This window comes from Chiloscyllium plagiosum, unplaced genomic scaffold, assembly GCF_037043375.1.
Source record: "Chiloscyllium plagiosum isolate Xiang-an unplaced genomic scaffold, Cpla_swu_hap1 HiC_scaffold_9, whole genome shotgun sequence".
Taxonomy (NCBI): Eukaryota; Metazoa; Chordata; class Chondrichthyes; order Orectolobiformes; family Hemiscylliidae; genus Chiloscyllium; species Chiloscyllium plagiosum.
This window is the reverse complement of record NW_028270147.1, coordinates 124,112,638-124,125,609: the sequence shown is the minus strand read 5'-3', so window position 1 is coordinate 124,125,609 and position 12,972 is coordinate 124,112,638. Positions and strand designations below refer to the sequence as shown.

The 12,972-nt window shown below is 44.6% G+C and overlaps 1 gene segment (V, D, J or C); it reads right to left on the bottom strand.

Moving 5' to 3' along the window:
* The window catches only part of LOC122554662 (Ig kappa chain V-V region MOPC 149-like), a 226,982-nt gene that overhangs the window by 36,672 nt on the left and 177,338 nt on the right, over positions 1 to 12,972 (bottom strand).

The following is a 12,972-nucleotide window of genomic DNA, read 5'->3' as shown; positions in this document are numbered from 1 at the left end:
CTGTCCTATCCTGTTACTACTATCCAGATGTGCAGGAATTTATAATAGACTCCAGCATCTTTCCCACCACTGAGGTCAGACTAACTGATCTATAATTTCCTGCTTTCTCTCTCCCACCTTTCTTAAAAAGTGGTATAACATTAGCCACCCTCCAAACCTCAGGAACCGACCCCGAATCTATCGAGCTCTGGAAAATAATCACCAACGCATCCATGATTTCCCGAGCCACCTCCTTCAGTATCCTGGGATGTAGACCATCAGGCCCCGGAGACTTATCAACCTTCAGACCTAACAGTCTCTCCAACACCAAATCCTGGCAAATATAAATTCCCTTAAGTTCAGGTCCTTCAGCCACTGTTACCTCAGGGAGATTGCTTGCGTCTTCCCCAGTGAACACAGATCTGAAGTACCAATTCAATTCTTCTGCCATTTCTTTGTTTCTGCTATATTCTCCTGTTTCTGTCTTCAAGGGCCCAATTTTAGTCCTAACCATTTTTTTGCCTTGCACATACTTAAAAAAGCTTTTACTATCCTCCTTTATATTATTGGCCAGTTTACCTTCGTACCTCATTTTCCCTCTGTGTATTTCCTTCTTAGTAATCCTCTGTTGCTCTTTCAAAGTTTCCCAGTCCTCAGTTTTCCCTCTTATCTTTACTATGTTATACTTTTTCTGTTTTAACTTTATATGTTTCTTAACTTCCCTCGTCAGCCACGACCGCCCATGCCTCCTCCTGGGATCTTTCTTCCTTTTAGGAATGAACTGATCCTGCAACTTCTGCATTATACGCAGAAGAATGTGCACATAGAATGTGCTGCCTGAGAAGGTGGTGGACGCAGCTCCTCTCACAACATTTAAGACACATCCAGATGAGAACATAAAATGCCAGGGCATGGAAGGCTATGGACCAAGTGCAGGTAAATGGGATTAGTGCAGTTTGGTGTTTACTGATCGGCATTGACATGATGGGCAGAAGGGCCTGTTTGTTTGCTGTATGACTCTATGACTATGAAGAGAAGGAGGCATTTTTCATGTCAATTGAGAAGATATTTAAACAAGTGAGGTGAGGAAAAACAATGGAGCTTGCCCATGCAAAAATGAACTTGGGAAGCACAAGACGTTTCTATATCCCTGCCAGAGGAACATTCTCAGGATCACGAGGAAGTAAAAAGGTGAAAAACACATATGCATTGATCCCACAAACATACAGACAGATGTTTCAGAACTTACAGAAACAGCCTCCACAAACTTCTACTCAGTTTGAGAGAATTCAGCAAAATAATGTTGACAGGTGGATAAGAGCATTAAAGGCTGAGAATACTTACAATGCTGTCGGAGAAATTATTCTCTGAGAAGGATTTAAAACTTCCTTCCCGTCTAGAATCAGAATTCATGTAAAAGCCTGAAGGGGAACAACAGCATGACAAGCAGCTAGAATGGCTAATGATTATAGACTTCATTAAAGCCAAAACCCTGCAGATGCTGGAATCCAAAGTGGACAAACAGGAGGCTGGAAGAGCACAACAAGCCAAGCAGCATCAGGAGGTGGAGAAGTCACCTGATGGGAGACCGATCCAGAAAACTTATTCCCATCAGGCCCAGAAATGGGAGAAAAATAAAAATTGGGAGTGTGTGTGGAAGGCAGGTAGACAGGGGAGAGAATAGACAGGAGGGACCTGCCCGAGAACTACTCTTCAGATTCAGAAAGAAATTGCTGAGGGTGGAAGCAACGATCAGAAGTTTAAATGATTCTCTTGGAATAAGGTGGGCCATGTGCATATGGAATGTTGAAAGCTGTGAGGTAGACCCAGAATTTTTATGGGAGTTAATAAAAAAGAGTCAGAGCAAGGAATGCAAACAGATAATCCCATGGAGCAGGTTGTAGCTGTAAGTATAACAAAAAGGCTGGAGGTGAATTCTGTCATTAGTAAAGGAAGTTGGAAGGTAGATGAGAGGTGGACAGGATTTTTATCAAAAGGGATGGTGACTCCTTTTTCTTCAGCTGAACACAGAATCAAACTGAGAGATACAGGGGCAACACAGTGACTTTTACTGGAGAAAGAATTGATTTTCCCTCGAGAGAGCTCGATGGGAGCTAAGGTATTAATCAATGGGATTGGTGGAGAATATATTCCACTTCAATTGTATAAAATGCAACTGGAATGTGATTTGTTATCAGGAGAAGTAATTGTCGGAGTGGGGAAAACATTCCCTGTTGAGGGAGTTGATTTCCTTCTGGGGAATGTTTTGTCAGGATTAAAGGCAGTATCTTCCCCAATGATTGCAGAATGTCCAAAGGAGGGCCAAGAAACAGAACAATGACAGGAACAGGTTCCTGGTCTCTCTCCTTCGTGTGAGGTAACCAGGGCAATGGTTAAACAAAATCCATCAATAAGGGGTGATGTGACACCACAGCAAGTGAAATGATTGCTGAAACTTTCCGAAAGGGTGAAGATAATCCAGGTGGAGTGTTTGGTATGAGGTCACTAATTACAGCAGATCCAAAAAGCAGATCCCGAATGAAATAAATGAGCACAGTCAGCTCATACTGAGGTCGAGGCTGGAGGGGTTTCAGAATTCTATTATCTTCAGAATGGAGCACTGATGAGGAAGTGGAGACCCCTCCCCCCCTCTCCATGGACCCCCAGATGAAGAATGGTTGGTTAGACATTGGCTAGTGGTACTACCCAGCTATCATAGGGAGATATTGTGAGAAGCACATCAGATTTCCATGACAGGACCATGGGGATTTGGAAATTGTCCAATTGTCCACAGGCATCCAGAATCAGGTGTTTTATTGAGCCAAAAATATATAAAGTTGTGGCGCAGTTTTATAAATGTATCATACTTGAACTCATCTTTACCAATCTGCCAGCTGCAGATGCATCTGTCCACGAAAGTACCAGTAAGGGTGACCACCGCACAGTCCTTGTGAAGACCAACACCTGCCTTCACATTGAGAATAGCCTCCATTGTGTTGTGTGGCACTATCACGAGACTAATTGGGACAGACTTACAACCAATCTCACAACTCATGACTGGGCATCCATGAGGCACTGTGGGCCATCAACAGCAGCAGAATTGTGCTCCAGCCCCAACTGGACCATTATCATTAAACCAGGGGATCAACGCTGGTTCAATGGAGAATTCAGGAGGGCATACCAGGAGCAGCACCAGTCATTCATCAAGATGAGGTATTCCTGTATTCCTGATGAAGGGTTTTTGCCTGAAAGATTGATTTTACTGATCCTCAGATGCTGCCTGAACTGCTGTGCTTTTCCAGCACCACTCTAATCTAGACTCTGGTTTCCAGCATCTGCAGTCATTGTTTTTACCAAGATGAGTTATTTACCTGGTGAAACCACCAAACAGGACTCCTTGCATGCCAAGCAGCACAAGCAGCAAGTGACAGACAGTATGAGACAACCCACAACCAATGGATCAGGTCTAAGCTCTGCAGTCCTGTCACATCCAGTCATGAGTACTGGTAGACGATTAAACATATCACTGGATGAGAGGGCTCCACAAAAACCCCCATCCTCAATGATGGAAGAGTCCAACACATCAGGGCAAAAGATAAGGCTGAAGCTTTTGCAGAAATCCTCAGCCAGAAGTTCTGAGTGGGTGATCCATCTTGGCCTCCTCCAGTGGTCCTCAGCATTAAAGAAAACTGTCTTCAGTCAATTCGATTCAGTCCACGTGTTATCAAAAAATGGGTGGAGGCCCTGGGTACTGCAAAGGCTATGGGCCCTGACAACATTTTGGTAATAGCACTGAAGACTTGTACTCCAGAACTTGCCACTTCCCTCGCCAAGCTGTTCCAGGAAAGCTATAAACACTGGCATCTGCCCAACAATGTGGAAAATTGCCCAACTATGTCCTGTACATAAAAAGCAGGACAAATCCAAGCCAGCCAGTTACCGCCCCATCAGTCTCCTCTCGATAATCGGGAAAGTGATGGAATGTGTCATCAACAGTGCTATCAATCAGCACCTGCTCAGCAATAGCCTGCTCAGTGATGCCCAGTTTGGGTTCCACCAGGGTCACTCAGCTCCTGGCTTCATTACAGATTGGTTCAAACATGGACAAAAGAGTTGAATTAGGGATGAGCAATAAATGCTGGCCTTGGGCAACTGGGGATAAGCAACAAATGCTGGCCAGCCAGTGATGCTCACATTACACAAAATGAATAAATTTTTTTAAAAACTTGTCAAGTTATAGGTAAACCTCAACATGTGATTGAACCAGCATCCTTAATTCCTCTCCCAGTTTTTGAGGAACCATTCAGTCGTGTATAGGTGTGTCAAGTAGTGAGTATAATGGATGAGGGGATGAGAAAAATCATGAGATCCAAAGACAATTGGACAATTTCCAAAGTGAACTTCCTCCTATGAGGTGAACAAATTCAGAGATATTAGAGAATTCAGACACTGTATTTTTGCATCTGGAGGAAGATCAATGGAGGGACAGAGGGAGATTGCTCAGAGAATACAAAGAAGTTTGTGTGAGGAGTGGTTGGGGCCTATCTTCGGTCTGTACTCGATGGAATTTGGAAGGATGAGGGGGAATCTCAGTGAAACATACAGTATACTGAGAGGCCTGGATAGAGTAGACATGGAGAAGATGTTTCCACTTGGCAGAGAGAGTGAGGGCACAGCCTCAGAGTGAAGGGACCATCCTTTGGAACTGAGATGAGGAGAAGTTTTTTCATCCAGAGAGTGGTTAATCTGTGGATTAATCATTGCCGCAGAATGCTGTGGAGGCCAAGTCATTGAGTGTATTTAAGACAGAGATAGATGGATTCTTGATTGGTAAAGGGATCAAGGGTAATGGAGAAAAGGCAGGAGAATGGGGTTGACAAACAAATCAATTATGATCGAATGGCAGAGCAGACGTGATGGGCTGAATGGCCTAACTCTGCACTGATACATGGTCTTTAAAAGATACACTTAGGTGTCCCAGATTAATCGAACATGATGTGGATGTAGGTTATTCAGACCCAATAAAACAAAATCCATTTTGATTAAAACCAGAGAAGCAAGCCAAAGTAACAAATGAAGCTCAATGCTTGTTGGTGAATCAATTGATTGAACTGTCAGAGTAATTGGAGTTCTCTTGTGTAGGATTGAGCAAAAGTCAGTATCATCTAAAACCCTGGATTTTTTTTTAAAATAGCTGCCTGGAACTATTGTTCTGCCTGGAATTCCAGTTCACACCTCAACTCTGAAAGGGACACCAACCAGAACACATTCTCTTGACTGAAACGAACTTTTACAACCTCGGCCTACTAACACACACGACCAACAAGCAGCTTCAGAACCAAGAACCACAGAGGCTGAACAGAGAAGCTGCATCCAGGAACCAAACCAAGAGCATCATCGCAACAAAGGACACCTGAGAGCAGGAACACCAACCAAACGCGATCTGAACAAGAGCTTCCAGACACAGGCCTGTTCTGAATAAACACAGAGATTCTTTTGCCCTGAAACACCTGTCTATTGCCTTCTTAATTTCACACTTTTAAATAGGCCCGTTTGCGGAACTAGGGATCTGGGGATGATTTAAACCATCTAAAAATCAGCAGATTACTGATCACAAACAAGAGAGGGTACCCTGATTGAACTGTTAAGAGTAATTGGAGTTCTCTTGTTTGGTGACTCAGCCAGATGTTTCAATTCGATTCTGTGTACACTATAGGAAAGTGAATGTAGTCACAAAGATGGATTTGTATCCTATTCCCAGGTCAGAAGATTGCATTGAAATGGTGGGTAGTGCGTCATTCCTATCGAAAATTGATTTGATGAAAGTATATTGAGAAGTACCGCTGACAAGAGCCAAGGAAATTTCTGCCTTTGCTGCATTCTGGATCTTTGTACACAAAGGAAAACTCAAATACATTTGAAACATTTTGGGACGACAGGGTAGAGACTGAGGGCAGAACTGAAGAAAATTAGCTTTATTCGGGAAATGGTTTTGGAAAATTTATGGGATTAAATTTTGATAAATCCACAAGGACCAAAAATCTACATTTCAGATTACTTCAGGAATTGCCCAAAAATTTTGGGAACATTGGTGTTCAAGATTCTATCAATTCTGGAACTGTTCCCAGTGACTGGAGCGTTGCGAATGTAGCATCACTATTTAAAATGGGAGGGAGAGAGAAAAGTGGGCAACCTGGACCAATCAGCCTGACATTGGTATTGGGAAAAATACTCAAGTCCGTTGTGAAAGATTTAATCACTGAGCACATGGAAGACAGTGACAGGATTAGGCAGAGTCAGCATCGTTTGTGAAAGGGAAATCATGCTTAACGAATTGACTGGAATTGTTCGAGGGTGTAATGAGCGGATTTGACAAGGGGGAGCCAACGGATGTGGTTTATCTGGAACATTCAGAAGGCTTTTATTAAGTCCCACAGTAGAAATTAGCGTATAAAAGTAAGACTAATGGGACTGGGGGCAGTGTACTGACATGGATAGAGAACTGGTTGGCAGGCTGGAAACAAAGAGTAAGAAAAAACAGACCTTTTTTCTGAAAGGGTACCACAGGCCTGGACGCAGCTATTCACATATTTGTTCATGGTTTAGATTAGGGAAGTTAAGAGTAATATCTCCAAGTTTGCCGATGACACAAAGCTAGGTGGGAGGGGAAGCTGTGAAGAAGATGCAGAGATGCCTGTGTCTGTGTATACCAGTCACTGAAAGTCAGCGTGCAGCAGGCAGTGAAGAATGTAAATGATATGTTACCTTTCACGTGAGAGGATTTGAGTGCAGGATCAGGGATGTCTTGCTGTAATTGTATGGGGCCTTGTGAGTCCACACCTGGAATATTCAAACCAAAACTGGTTCAGTGACAGGAGACAGAAGGTGGAGGCAAAAAGTTGTTTGTGTGACTGGGCCCAGTGTGCAGTGGGATACCACAGGGATCAGTGCTGGGTCCCTTATTGTTCAGGATATATTGAAACAATGAAGATGAGAATGTGAGAGGTGAGGGATGGGGTGAGTGGATGGTGACTGAGTTTGTAGATGACACAAGGTTTGGCAGATGGTTGACAGTGAGGAAGAAGGTCTTAGGTTACATGAGGATCTAACTGGATTGGTCAGATGGGCAGATCAGAGTCAGATGGAACTTACCCCTGATACATGTGAGGTGATGATCTTTTGACGATGTAACAGGTGAATAAGGTATTTATGAAGTCATATGGGACACTTGCCTTTATCATTTCAGGTATAGATTAGAAGACCAAGGAAGATATGTTGGAGCTGTGCAGAACTTTGGTTAGACTACAGCTGCAGTACTGTGTGCAGTTCTGGTCACCACGTGATCAGAAGGATGGGATTGTACTGGAGGGGGTGCAGTGGATATTAACCAGGATGTTGCTTGGAATGAAGCATTTCAGCGATGAAGAGAGTCTGGATAAACTCGGGTTGTTTTCTTTGAAGCAGAGAAGGTTGAGAGGATCTGATAGAGGTGTAAACGGGTATGAGGGGAATGGACAGAATGAATAGAAAGCAGGTGTCCCTATTCTTCGGAGTTGGCACACATTCACTGTGAAAGACAGGAGCTTCCGAGGGGATTTGAAGAGGAGGTTTTCACCCAGAGGGTGGTGGGGGTCTGGTTTGCATTGTCTGGGCTGGTAGTTGAGGATTAACCCTTGAAATATCATAACATTTAAAGCTATGGGCCTTGTGTTGGAAAGTTGGTTGAATGCAGGTTTACTGTAGTTCGGATGGTACAGGTACAATGGATCGAAGGGCCTCTTCTGTACTGTGCGATTTTATGATTGTATTGTGTGCAGTTTTGGTCTACTTATCTGAGGAAGGATGTTCTGGCTGTGGAGGGAGGGCAGTGAAGGTTTACCAGGCTGATTCCTGGGATGACAGCACTTAGATCTGATGAGAAATTGGATCAGTTAGGATTATATTCACTGAAGGTTAGAAGATTGAGGGGAGTCACACTGAAAACTCTAAAATCCTAACAGGACAAGGCAGGACGTTCCTGATGAGGAGGGAGTCCAGAATCAAGGATTACAGTTTAAGGATATGGAAAAGGACATTTAGGGCTGAGATGGAGAGAAATGTTTTCATTCTACAGGAAGCCTGTAAAAGTTTCTGTCACTGAAAGCAGTTCAGCTCAAACCACTGAATCTTTTCTAGAAAGGGCACGATACAGTTCTTAGAATGAAAGGGATCAAAGGTTATGGGGAGGAAGCAGGAACAGACAACTGAGTTGATGATCAGCCATGATCATATTGAATGGCAGAACAGGCTCGAAGGGCAGAATGGCCTACTCCTGCTCCGAGTTTCACTGTTTGAGAGACTGTTCATCAACGTGGAAACATATTGAATTCGAGAAAAACATTTGCCTTGGGTTAGGAATTAGTTTGGAGATAGGAGACAGAGTGAGACAATAATGTGTGTGTCCTCCAATGAGCAAGAGGTGAATAGTGGAGTGCCCAGGGATCCGTCCTGGGACTTTAGCATTTCACAATATTTCTCAATGACTTGGATGAAGGAATAGAGAGCCATATATCCAAGTTTGCTGACCACACTGAGTGAGGCAGCTAGGAGAAGGTTACAGAGATGGGGAGGGTGGATGGACAAGGAGGGACTTCAGAACAAGGACGAGAATTTGAAAATCGAGGTGTTGTTGGAGGGGTTGCCAATGCCACTCAGTGAGGACGGTGGGGGATGGGGATGGTTTTTTTTTTTGAGTTTGGATACGGGCAGCAGAGTTTGGGGTGAGCTGAAGTTTACAGAGGGCAGTGGCCGTGATGTGGCCCAGGACAACATTAGAATGATCATGTTTGGAGTCCCAAAGCAAAGGCTGGGATTTTCAGTGAGTGATCTCTGTGATGTGGAGGATTTGGGGCTTAGATCAGCCTCAAAGATGAGGCCAAGATTGTAAGGAGTCTGATACTAAATAAAAGCTGAAAAAGCTGCAGATGCTGCAAATGAGTAAAAAAAAACAGAAATTGCTGGAAAAGCTCGGCAGGTCTGGCACCATCTGTGGAGAGAAAGTCGAGTTAACATTTTGGGACAAGTGAACCTTCTTCAGAACTGTTCTGAAGAAGGGTCACTCGACCTGAAAGGTTAACTCTGATTTCTTTCCCCAAATGCTGCCAGACCTGCTGAGGTATTTTGTTTTTGTCAAGAGTCTGGTTGAGCAGTAGACAGTGCTCAGGGAGAGGGATGGAGGTTGTACCGGGATCTGAAGAAGATGGATTTGATCTTCCCAATGTGTTTCCCAGTGAGCCTGGCTCCTCAGTCCTGACTGCTCTTAGCTGCTGTGATTGTCACTGAATGAACACTTATTATTAGAGATTCTGACCACAGCAGAAAGCCCCAGTGTAAAAAATAACTGCAAAGACTGTCAGAGCGCAAGGTTGAAACTTCACCAAGAGAGGAAGTGAAAGAAGGAGCTCAGAGCAGCTGGATGTTTGTTACTGAGATGGGAGAAAACTGTGAACCGGCTGCACTCCCTGGAATCTGACAGCACATAAGAACATTAAAACCAGGAGCAGGAGCAGGCTATATGGCCTCTTGGGCTGCTCTGCCATTCTGTCAGATCATGGCTGATCTTTTCATGGCCTCAGCTCCCCCTACCCACCTTTTCACCAAAACCCTTGATTTGTTTACTGTTCAAAAATTTACATGTCTTAGCTTTAAAAACATTTACTGAGGAAACCTCAACGACTTCGCTGGACAGGGAATTCCATACATTCACAACCTTCTGGGTGAAGAAGTTCCTTCTCTATTTAGTCCTAAATCTGCTCCCCCTAGCACAGGAGGAGGCCATTCAGCCCATGGTGTCTGTGAGTGATCCAATTAGTCCTACTGCCCTCTCTCTCCCCATTACCCAGCAAATCTTTCCTTTTCAGCTCAATCTCCAGTTGCCTCTTGTCGACTTTGGTCCACAGCAGAGACTGCCCCTAATCTGGGCTCCAAGTTGGCATCTCATTCATTCATTGGGAGTCAAACTGCCTGGGCTGGGAAATGGAGCTCAGGACCCTGAACATCCTCTCTCCCCTCCTGAGGGACATTTGATGCTGAGGTTTAATTCTATGGAACTTTACAATATATGCCTACCATACACACTTCTCCAGTCTGTGTGTAAAAGGCTGGAGCCTGCCAGCAGGATATTCAACTGCAGGAGCCGTCATCAATTTGACCAATTCTGACCACACCCACTTTCCGTAACCTTGCAACTCATTACTAATATCAAATCTGTCCATCTCGTCCTTGGTGTGAGGCAGGGAAGGGGCCATTCCATTTCAGACAATTTGGAATTTATGGAGCACAGATGGAGTAAGCTGAGAAAGGACATCGGAATCATGGAGTTTGGAGGTGGGATGAGCAGGAATAAGAGTTTCTGTGGTCAAGGGGATGATGTAGTGCAGAGGCAAACAATGTTGTGGAGTTTGAAATAAGAGACCTATGTGATGGAGAGGATGTGGGGTTTGAAGCTCCAATACTGGAGGGTCCAGTGGGAAAGAGGTCCATGCTTATTGCTGTTCATTGGACATTCCAGTGGGATGGAGGCCCATGTTTACTGATCTCTGTTGGAGGTTCCAATTGAGTCCCATGGAATTGGAATGTTGGTATTTCTTGCAGCAATTGGAATCTTGGTATTTATTATAAAAGGACTGGATTACAGAAATAAAGAAATATTGTTACAATTCTGTGAGGCATTGGTGAGACCACATCTGAAGCATTGTGTCCAGTTTTGGTCTCCTTACTTGATGAAAGATATGATGGTACTGGATGTAGTTCAGAGGATGTTCACCAGACTGATTCCCGGGATGAAAGGGCTGTCATATGAGGAATGGTTGAATAGCTAGGGCTTGTACTCACTGGAATTCAGTCGCATGAAGGGGGCATCTGAGTGAAGTATATAAGATGCTAAAGGGGATTGATAGGCCGGACATGGAACAGATGTTCTCTCTTGTGGGCCAGTCTCAAACAATAGGTCATAGATATAGAGTGAGAGGAGGTATGTTTAAAACTGAGATGAGGAGAAACTACAGGTGGCACAGTCGTGCAGTGGTGAGCACTGCTGCCTCACAGTGCCAGGGACCCAGGTTCGATTCCACCCTCGGGCAACTGTATGGAGTTTGCACATTCTCCCCCTGTCTGCATGGGTTTTACTTGTGGGTTTCATCTGTGTGCTCCGATTTCCTCCCACAGTCTAATGATGTATGCATTAGAAGGATTGGCCATGCTAATTTACCCATAGTGTCCAGGAAAGTGTTGGTTAGATTCATTAGTCATGGGAAATGTAGGGTTACAGGGAATGAGTTCAGGAATGGCTCTGGGTGAAATGCTTTTTGAAGGGTCGGTGTGGACTTGTTGGGCTGAATGGCCTGGTTCGATACTGTATGGAATCTGTTCCATTCCAACTACTTCTCTCAGAGGGTTGGAAGTCAGTGCGCACCACCACCAACCCCTCCTACCCCGCTCCCCACTCCCCCCCCCACCCCCTTCCTTAAGCACAATGGAGGCAGAATCAATCAACAGATTCAGGAAAGAAACAGATATCTTTCTGATGAAAAGCAGGATAGAGGGCAATAGGGAGCAGTCTGGAAAGTGGAGAGGAGGTTAAGATCAGCCATGATCATGTTAAATAGGAAACGAGCTTGAGGGGTTGAATTACCTATTCCTGCTCCTCATTCCGAAGTTCAATCTTGCTAAGGCAATGAGATCCTTGTTTACTGATCTGTATTGGAGGATTCAGTCACAAAGAGTCACATGTTTACTGGTCTGTATTGGAGGGTCCAGTTTGAAGCTGGTCCATATTTACTGGTCTGTACTGGAGAGGTCAAAGAAATGGAGGCCTTTCTTTCCTGGTTTCTATTGGAGACCCAACAGGAATAAGCTCCATGTTAACTAATCTCCGCTGGAGTATTCAGTGGGAAATAGACCCATCTTTACGGTCTCCATTGGAGGCTCCAGTGGCAAAGAGGCACCTGTTTAATGGTCTCTACTGGAGAGTTCAGTGAGAATGGATTCCATGCTTACTGGTCTCCATTGGACAGTCCAGTGGGACATGGATAACGTGGTGAGTGTGGGGATCATTTCCTTTCTGTTGTAACTGTGTGATGGTCCAATCCTCATCCCAGTAAAACTGGAGCTTGAACATGGAAGGGGAAGGTGAGGGGAAAGGATTGGAATATGTTGTGAATGGACGGATGGGTCAATGGGTCAGAGCCTGTCCTGTCCCTCCAGCTCACACTGATGGCCTGAGGATATCCTCTCTCTGCTGGGCCTTCATGGAATGAGGTTTGTGTCCAAACCAGTCCCCAGTAAGAATAGGTCAACAGCACAGAATTGCCCTTCATTTGACAAGAAACTGACCGTCTTCCTGAGAGAGGCCAAATCCTGGTCAATGTGGGAAATGGGGCTTTACTCCAGGAGTAGACATACTGTTGGTGTCAAGGGTTAACATCCAGTAGTGGGATAGAGCTGGAGCAGATTTACCCTGTATTTAACTTTTACCACTTGGGACATTGTTGGAAAGGCAGAGAGAGGGAGAGGGAGTGAGTGAGAGGGAGAGAGAGAGACTGTTGGCGAGAGAGACATAGAAGGACACGGTGTGAAAGTGAGAGAGAGCGGGATAAAGAGTCTGAGGCAGTGTAAGATGAGTAAAAGGGGGAGAGAGAGAGAGAGGTAGAGATGGTGGAGTTGAAGAATAGAGATAGAGTGAGATAGAGTATGAGACAGTGTGACTGAGAGAGAGGGGACAGAGAGAGAAAGAGAGAGAGAGAAAGATGCAGAGCAGGTGTGAGACTAGGAGTAAAGGGAATCTAGTGAAAGAGAGACAGACAGATATGTTCTGGTCACCACATTATGAGAAGGATATGACTGTACTCAAGAGGGTGCAGAGATTTCCCAGGATGCTGCCTGGCCTGGAGGGTCTGAGCTATGAGGAAGGATTGGAAAGGCTGGGATTGTTTCTCTTGGAGCAGTGAAGGTTAA